Below are 8,708 nucleotides of genomic sequence, written 5' to 3'. Positions count from 1 at the left end.
ACGAGACAGACAGCGGGTATTTTAGTCCTCACAGGCCAGATGGTGTGTGTTGCCACCACCCACGCCACACGCCACTTAGCGTGAGAGCCACCATATTGAACGTGTCGGCGGTGGGTGATGGCCACAGTGGGTGTGGCACGGTGCCAAGGAAACGTTATTTGCAGCGGGTCAGGCTGCTGGTGGTGGCTCCTGACCTCTGCTGTAAAGGATAACTACCTAAGGGAAAAGGCAACGATGTGTCCACTGCACATGGCAACGATGTGTCCACAGCACGTGGCAACGATGTGTCCACAGCACGTGGCAACGATGTGTCCACTGCACATGGCAACGATGTGTCCACAGCACAAGAACATCGGAGAGGAACCGCCGGAGCCCTGGAAGGACGCAGACCGGGCTTCCCAGCTCCCGGTGCAGCCTCTGTGCCGCACTGGCATGGTGGGGGTGCTTTCACTCAAGCCACACCCCCAGGCCTTTGCCATTTGTATTCTTAAGTAATACAACAACAAGTCTGTAGAGCGGATGAGATGCAATCATAAAATGTATTCAATTAAACATACAGAAGACAAAGCGCAAGTAGAACAAGGACAAGGAAGCTTCAGGTGGCAGGTGTGAATGTGAGCATGAGTGTGTGTGAGTGTGTGAGTGTGCATGGGTGTGCACTGTGCGAGTGTGTGAGTGTGCATGGGTGTGCACTGTGCGAGTGTGCGTGACTGGAGGTTGAGCTCAGGACCTCACGCTCGGTCTGTTCCCTCAAATGACGCTGTTCCGCGTGAGCCGCGCGTCTAGCCCTGATTTTCTCGCTGGTTATTTTGAAGGCGGCGTCTCTAGGACTTTTCCAGCTTCCACACTTGATCCTCCAGACCTCAACCTCCTGAGTAGCTAGGGTCACCAGGATGAGCACAGCTCAGGGGGCGGATTCGAATTCAATCGCTTCATTGTCACAGGCAGCGGGAATTGTCTAATCCAGAGTTAACGCAGATGTCAGCTCACACTTGGAAAATGCCAAACCAAGACAATGTGACATCACACACACATATGCACACGCGCGGACCTGCATACACACACGAACGTGTACACACATGCGCACACGTGCATACACACGTACACACATGCATACGCACGCACGTGTGTGCACATGCACACACGCGTGCATACACTTACATACACATGCACACACAGGCAGACACCTACATACACACATGTGCACATGCAGGCACAGTGGAATTTTTCTCACCCATCAGGAAGAATGACGCTGTGTTATTTGCAGAGAAATAAACGGGACTCGGGAAACAAATCATGGCAAGCGAGGTGAGCCAGGCTCGGAGAGATGAAGGACGCATCTTCTCTCGTATGCAGAAGGTGGACCTCATTCATAACTATCTGTGTAAGCGTGTTCGGGATCCTGTGTGGACGCACAAGTGTATGAAGTGAAGTGGGGGCGGAGTCCAGCGCCGGAACTCCTTGGAACAACTGGCGCGCAGGTCCACGCGAGGAGCGGGAACACGGGTTACCCGCGGGGAGGGAAGGAGGCCAGTGGAGGTGGGTTGGGGGAATGCAGTCAGAATGTTCCACGTACAGAGGTGGAAATGGAACGGGATACGCCGAGGGGGTGTGGGTGGGGAGAATGATGGGGGGACACTGAAGAAGAAGCATCGAAGACCTGCTCGGACACTGACACGCTAAACCCCCCTCTATGCAACGACGTAAGGGTAACGGCGACGGCGACAACAATAATAATAATAATAATATAATAATAATAATGGCAACAAACACACTGTGTTCTGAGACCTAAAGACAGAGGCCAGCCCGAGGAAACCAGAGGAGACAGGAAGGCTCTGGCTGACCCAGCCCCGCCGCTCCTCCCCTGGAGCTCAGGGTCGGCAGCTGGGCTCGCCTCAGACACGCCTGGACACACGCCAGCACTCAGACATGCCTGGACACACGCCAGCAGACAGACACGCCTGGACACACGTCAGCAGACCCTCAGACACGCCTGGACACACGCCAGCACTCAGACACGCCTGGACACACGTCAGCAGACCCTCAGACACGCCTGGACACACGCCAGCACTCAGACACGCCTGGACACACGTCAGCAGACCCTCAGACACGCCTGGACACACGTCAGCAGACCCTCAGACACGCCTGGACACACTTCAGCAGACCCTCAGACACGCCTGGACACACTTCAGCAGACCCTCAGACACACCTGGACACACCAGCAGACCCTCAGACACGCCTGGACACACTTCAGCAGACCCTCAGACACGCCTGGACACACGTCAGCAGACCCTCAGACACACCTGGACACACCAGCAGACTCAGACACGCCTGAACACACGTCAGCAGACCCTCAGACACACCTGGACACACCAGCAGACCCTCAGACACGCCTGGACACACTTCAGCAGAGACTCCCTCAGACACGCCTGAACACACTTCAGCAGACTCAGACACGCCTGGACACACGTCAGCAGACCCTCAGACACGCCTGGACACACGTCAGCAGACCCTCAGACACACCTGGACACACCAGCAGACCCTCAGACACGCCTGGACACACTTCAGCAGACCCTCAGACACGCCTGGACACACCAGCAGACCCTCAGACACGCCTGGACACACCAGCAGACCCTCAGACACGCCTGGACACACGCCAGCACTCAGACACGCCTGGACACACGTCAGCAGACCCTCAGACACGCCTGGACACACGCCAGCACTCAGACACGCCTGGACACACGTCAGCAGACCCTCAGACACACCTGGACACACCAGCAGACCCTCAGACACGCCTGGACACACTTCAGCAGACCCTCAGACACACCTGGACACACCAGCAGACCCTCAGACACGCCTGGACACACCAGCAGACCCTCAGACACGCCTGGACACACTTCAGCAGAGACTCCCTCAGACACGCCTGAACACACTTCAGCAGACTCAGACACGCCTGGACACACGTCAGCAGACCCTCAGACACGCCTGGACACACGTCAGCAGACCCTCAGACACACCTGGACACACCAGCAGACCCTCAGACACGCCTGGACACACTTCAGCAGAGACTCCCTCAGACACACCTGGACACACCAGCAGACCCTCAGACACGCCTGGACACACCAGCAGACCCTCAGACACGCCTGGACACACTTCAGCAGACCCTCAGACACGCCTGGACACACCAGCAGACCCTCAGACACGCCTGGACACACCAGCAGACCCTCAGACACGCCTGGACACACGCCAGCACTCAGACACGCCTGGACACACGTCAGCAGACCCTCAGACACGCCTGGACACACGCCAGCACTCAGACACGCCTGGACACACGTCAGCAGACCCTCAGACACACCTGGACACACCAGCAGACCCTCAGACACGCCTGGACACACTTCAGCAGACCCTCAGACACACCTGGACACACCAGCAGACCCTCAGACACGCCTGGACACACCAGCAGACCCTCAGACACGCCTGGACACACTTCAGCAGAGACTCCCTCAGACACGCCTGAACACACTTCAGCAGACTCAGACACGCCTGGACACACGTCAGCAGACCCTCAGACACGCCTGGACACACGTCAGCAGACCCTCAGACACACCTGGACACACCAGCAGACCCTCAGACACGCCTGGACACACCAGCAGACCCTCAGACACGCCTGGACACACCAGCAGACCCTCAGACACGCCTGGACACACTTCAGCAGAGACTCCCTCAGACACGCCTGAACACACTTCAGCAGACTCAGACACGCCTGGACACACTTCAGCAGAGACTCCCTCAGACACACTGGACACACGTCAGCAGACACTGCGGGACGCGGGTGCGGGGAGCATGGCCTGCCAGGCCAGAGGCCATCCCTGGTGAGGGGGCGCAGGCTCACCCGGGCCGAGCAGCAGGGGCGGCAGCAGCATTGACAGGCGGCCCGGACCCCCAGCACCGCTTGGGTGCACCGCCATGGGGTTCAGCCTCCCCTGCGGCAGTGGGGACCCCCCAGGGTCAGCTGACAGGAGCAGAATGGGCTGTGGGGGTGTTAACTCACCGCCTTCCACCCTGGGGCGGGGGAAGGAAGGGCAGAGGCTGCTGAGGGGTAATGAGTCGAGGGGCTGTGCCTGCTCCCCAGCCCCGGGCACCTGCCCCCACCCCCACCCCGCCCTGGGCACCTGCCCCCCCCACACCCCGCCCTGGGCACCTGCCACCCCACCCCTGTCCCAGGGAACCTGCTTCTCCACTCCCACCCTGGGTACCTGCCACCCCCACCCCTCACCCTGGGGCACCTGCCCCCCATCTCCGCCCGCTGCTGCCCACCCCCGCCTTGGGCAGCCGCCTGGTCGGTCCCCGCAGCCCAGAGCTCCCAGCAGACCCCCGGGCTGCGTGCAGATTGGCTTATTAACGTCTAATTCGCCAAATGGAGAGATCCTCACCACTCGAGAGCCCCTTCCCGAGGCCAGGCCGTGCTTCCCCGGGGGGGGGGGGCGGGCGGAGCGGGGCTGGCCTCTGACCAAGACAGAGCCCCACCCACCTGGACTGCAGGCGCCCAGGGTCGCGGGTCCCATCAGGCCGCCCGCTTTCTGAAAGGGGTGGCCCTGGTCCCTCCCATGGGGACCACACTGCCCCCAGGGGCCACACGGGCCACGGGGACCACACTGGCCTTGCTGAGACATGCACATCTCCCCGAATGCCAGCCATGACATTCAAGGTGCAACAGTGATGGCACCCCCCCCCCAATCTGTGAGGACAAGCCTGGGCTGAGAAGGGCCTGGCGTCTCTTGGAGGAAGAAACCACGGGGGAAAGACAGGCTTTGCCCTCAGGAGCTCCGGGCCTGGTGGTGGAGGAAGCACACCAGCCAACAGATTGTCAAATGCAGGGTGAACAGGGCAGAACGGAGCCACGTCGGAACCCAGCGGCGGGCGAGGTGAGGTCATCGCTGAGCGCCTCAAAGAGCACTTGGAGTTGGGACTATATTGACAAACGTTTTGAAGGATGAATAGGAGTTTGCCAGATGGGATACAAGGCATTGAAGAAATTGGCTCATGGGCGTAATACCAGGTATAATTAATAGCCAAGTAATACTCCAGAGTTCTTTGTGCTGTCCCTGAGCTCCTCAGCTCAGGGCTAGCGCTCTACCACGCTGAGCCACAGCGCCACTCCCTACCTTCTGGTGGTTCATTGGTGAGAAGAATCTCACGGACTTTCCTGCGCAGGCCGGCTTTGAACCGTGGTCTCAGCCTTCTGAGTAGCTAGGATGACAGGCATGAGCCACTGGCACCTGGCCACTCCAGTTCTTTGGTGCAAGAAGACTTGGGACCGGGCCCCTTTGCGCAAGTTGGCGTTGCCCAGGGCGAGGCAGAGGCGCCAAGCCCGGAGCCTGACCTCAGAGGGCCCTAAGAGCCGTGCGACAGAGCCGAGCCACGCATGGGCAGGCTTGGGGGAGCAGAGCCCTGTGGGGACAGGCCGCGGCTGGGTGGACGGGCGGCAACACGGGGTGCAGAGGCCCCTGACAGACCCCAACACAGAGCCTGGGGGGGGTGAAGTGGAGGTCCAGGGGGGCCTAGGCAGCTGGGGAGGCGTGGGCACCTGCGGGGCGTTGAGCCCACCCGGGTGACATGGGCGCCTCTGGGGGGCTGGAACCACGCTTCTCTGAAGAGCGCCGCCGCTGGCCGTGGCGCGGTCGTGGGAGCGCGTTGCTGCTGCTCAGCCCGTGGCCTCTGGGAGAGGAGGGGCCGGGGCCGCCCAGGGCCGCAGGGAACTGCTCCCCAGCCTGTCTCCGCCCCGGCCGCACTCAGGCTGCCCCCCCCCCCCGTAAGGCTCCATGGAAAGGAAGCACGCACGCAACAAGGTGCAGGCAGAACGGAGTTTATTGGGGGAGAGCAAACTGCAACCTACACAAGTTGGAGGTGCGGGGAGACAGAGGGGAAGGAAGAAGAGCAAAAGAGAGAAAGACAGGGAAAAAGAGCAAGAGAGTGAGAGAGAAAGGAAAGAGAGCGGGGACCGTGTTGAGTGGGATTCTATAGGGAAAGGTGGGAGACATGGCCGGGCGGATTGGATGTGACCTCAGAAGAGGAGGGGGTCACTGCCGCCAGGTGTGCCAGTCACCGAGGTAACACAGGTACCAGGCGCAGGCTTAAACAGGTGGGGGGGCATCTGCATGGAGCCCTCCCGGGGGTGGACCTTCCCCCTCCACCTCAGTCTGTCAGAGACCCCATCTTCAAGGGCAAACCACGAGAGCGCTGCCTGCCCTCCTGCAGAGCCAAGGGCGGCGGTCGCTGGGCTGACAAGCGCTCCAGAGCGCCCCCTGTTGCCTGCGGGCCGGGCTGGCCAGGGCCCTCCCAGCAGCCCCCGTGTGTGAGTGGCCGGCCCGGTGCCCCCGGAGCCTCTGCCTCCCCGGCTGCCCCGTCCCGCTCGGTCCTGCCAAGGAGGAAGACAGGAGTGGCCGGGTCAGACAACAGCCCCGGGGTGGACCAGGGACCAGGGGGCTGGGGGCGAAGGAGCAGGGGCCAGGGCCGCTGGGAGAGGGCGGACCAGCCTGGGGCAGGAGGAGGAGGCCGAAAGCAGTGGCTACCGGCAAGTTTGAGAAGACTAGAAGTCAGACGGGAGCCAGGAAGGGGGTCCACCCCCAGGGAGGACGGGGAGGCCGGCCCGACACGGCCCAGCGCCCCAACACTCCGGACAGCTGCTCCTCCAGGAGCAGGCCGCCCTCACCGGAGGAAACTCTTAATTAAGCCATAATTGGCTCTCTGAAGATATTTATTGACTTCAAGTGTCTATGTAATCAGATGTGTCTTACACAGTTGAAAAGGCTCGTTAATTTTTTTAATAATTAAGTGGCACTTAACGAAACAGGGATAATTGTCCGACCTGGTCCCCACAAAGCCTTTCTTGGGTGGTGACACGTGGCGGGCGGGGTGCCGTGGCCGTCGGCGCCTCTCGGCTGCCGCACGCTTGCCGCGGGAGCGCCCCCACTCCAGGGTCCGGCCACCGTCACCTGAGGTGTCCGGCCCTGGGTGCCACACCCCGGTGACAGAAGCCAGGTGACAGCCAGGCGCGGGCGGGGCGTGGGGTGCGCGTGGGCCGGGCCCCGGGCACGGCCGGCTGTCCCAGCACGGTGACCGCTTCCCCGTCTGAAGGCCACGGTGCCCAGCGCCGGCAGCCACCCCGCCCCACCCGCGTCTCAGCCCCAGGAGAGGCCGGCGGCTTCGAGCCCGGCGGGGCCCCCGGTGCTGTGTGACCTCAGGCCGCTCGCCCGGGCCCTGAGCCTCAGCTCCTCCGCCGCAAACCACAGCGGGCTCAGGCGCCCCGGGGTCTGGGGGAGCCGAGCGGGCGTGGCCAGCGGGGCGTGGCCAGCGGGGCGGGCGTGGCCAGCGGCTTCCCAGGCAAGCTGGGGAATGCTAGGAATGCGGAAGTGCCTTCCTCCAGGCCTCTGACCCCATCCTCCCCTCCCCCCCAGGCTGTAGCTCCCCTGAGAATGGGGGAGAAGGGTGCCGGCCCCACAGGGCTCACCGCGGCACTCAGCTCTGAGCCCAGTGCCCGCAGCCCGCCTCGGGAACCAAGCCGTGTCCCTGAGCCTGCCCTCGGTGCCCCCTCCCGCCCACCGACCAGGGCAGGGGTGCGGCTCGGCGGGGGTGCGGCTCGGCGGGGGGTGCGGCTCGGTGGGGGTGGCCAGGGCCCGAGGCCAGCAGAACCGCCGCCCTCTCGCTGCGGGGCGCACAGCCCGCCGAGGGCCGAGCGGAGCTGGGGAGCCCCCGTGGGCTGACCTCGGCCCGGCCTCGTGTCTGGACGCTTGCTTCCCGGCCTGCATCAGCACAGGCCAGCTCTGGGCTGGTGGGAACCGCATCACAACCCCGGCCAGGACCAGGCCCGAGCGGAGGGGCAGGTGGGCCCCTGGGGAAGCCCTGGGGAAGCACCACGGAAGGGCCCACGGCTTCCACGGTGCCCGAGCCCGGCCCCCACCCCCTTCCCCCAGCACCGGATCGGAAGGTGTGGCTTGTGCATTCATCCGGTGACCGCCCCCAGGGACCCGCCGGTGCTGTGTGCGGGGTGCCGGGTGCCGTGACAAGAGGAGCCCGACAGCACTCCTACAGACGGGTGGCCCTCAGGAAGCCAGGCACAAAAGAAGCAGCGAGAGTCTCAGCCCCGGGCCTGCGGGAGCACACACCCAGCCTCTGGGCAGCGGCTGCTCTCACCCAGCGAGCATCTGGGCCCCGGGACGGAATGGAGATGGCTGCCTCCTTCTGCCATCCTGTCCCTCGCCCGGGGGGAATCTGACACGGATGCCTGCTCTGACCTTCGGGAAAGGTCACAGCTGCCCCTCGAGGGTCGTCACCAGCAGAGGGGAAGACGGGTGGGGGGGGGGCCAGAGGTCAGCGCCTGCCCTCCGCACCGGCAAGCAGCCTGGCACGGGAGCTACCCGCCCCCCTCCCCCCCCCCGGGGCCCTGGGCACACCGCGCCCCTCCCTGGGCCGCCTGGGGTCTCGGGGAGTGCGGGCCGCGCAGAGAGCTTGCCTGGCCCGCGTGCGCCCCGAGTGCGAGCTGGGGCCCCAGCCTGCCGCGGTCCCGACGCCACGCGGTGGCCGGGCCTCCAAACCCACGCAGCCGTGGCTCCCCGAGTCCCGCAAGGACCGCGCCGGGCCTGGGCCCTCCGGCAAGGGGGTCGAGTCTGGTCCGCGGAGGGGTGCCTGTTTTGCGTCCCCCCAGGGAC

This window comes from Perognathus longimembris, chromosome 12, assembly GCF_023159225.1.
Source record: "Perognathus longimembris pacificus isolate PPM17 chromosome 12, ASM2315922v1, whole genome shotgun sequence".
Classification (NCBI taxonomy): Eukaryota; Metazoa; Chordata; class Mammalia; order Rodentia; family Heteromyidae; genus Perognathus; species Perognathus longimembris.
This window is presented reverse-complemented; position numbering follows the sequence as displayed.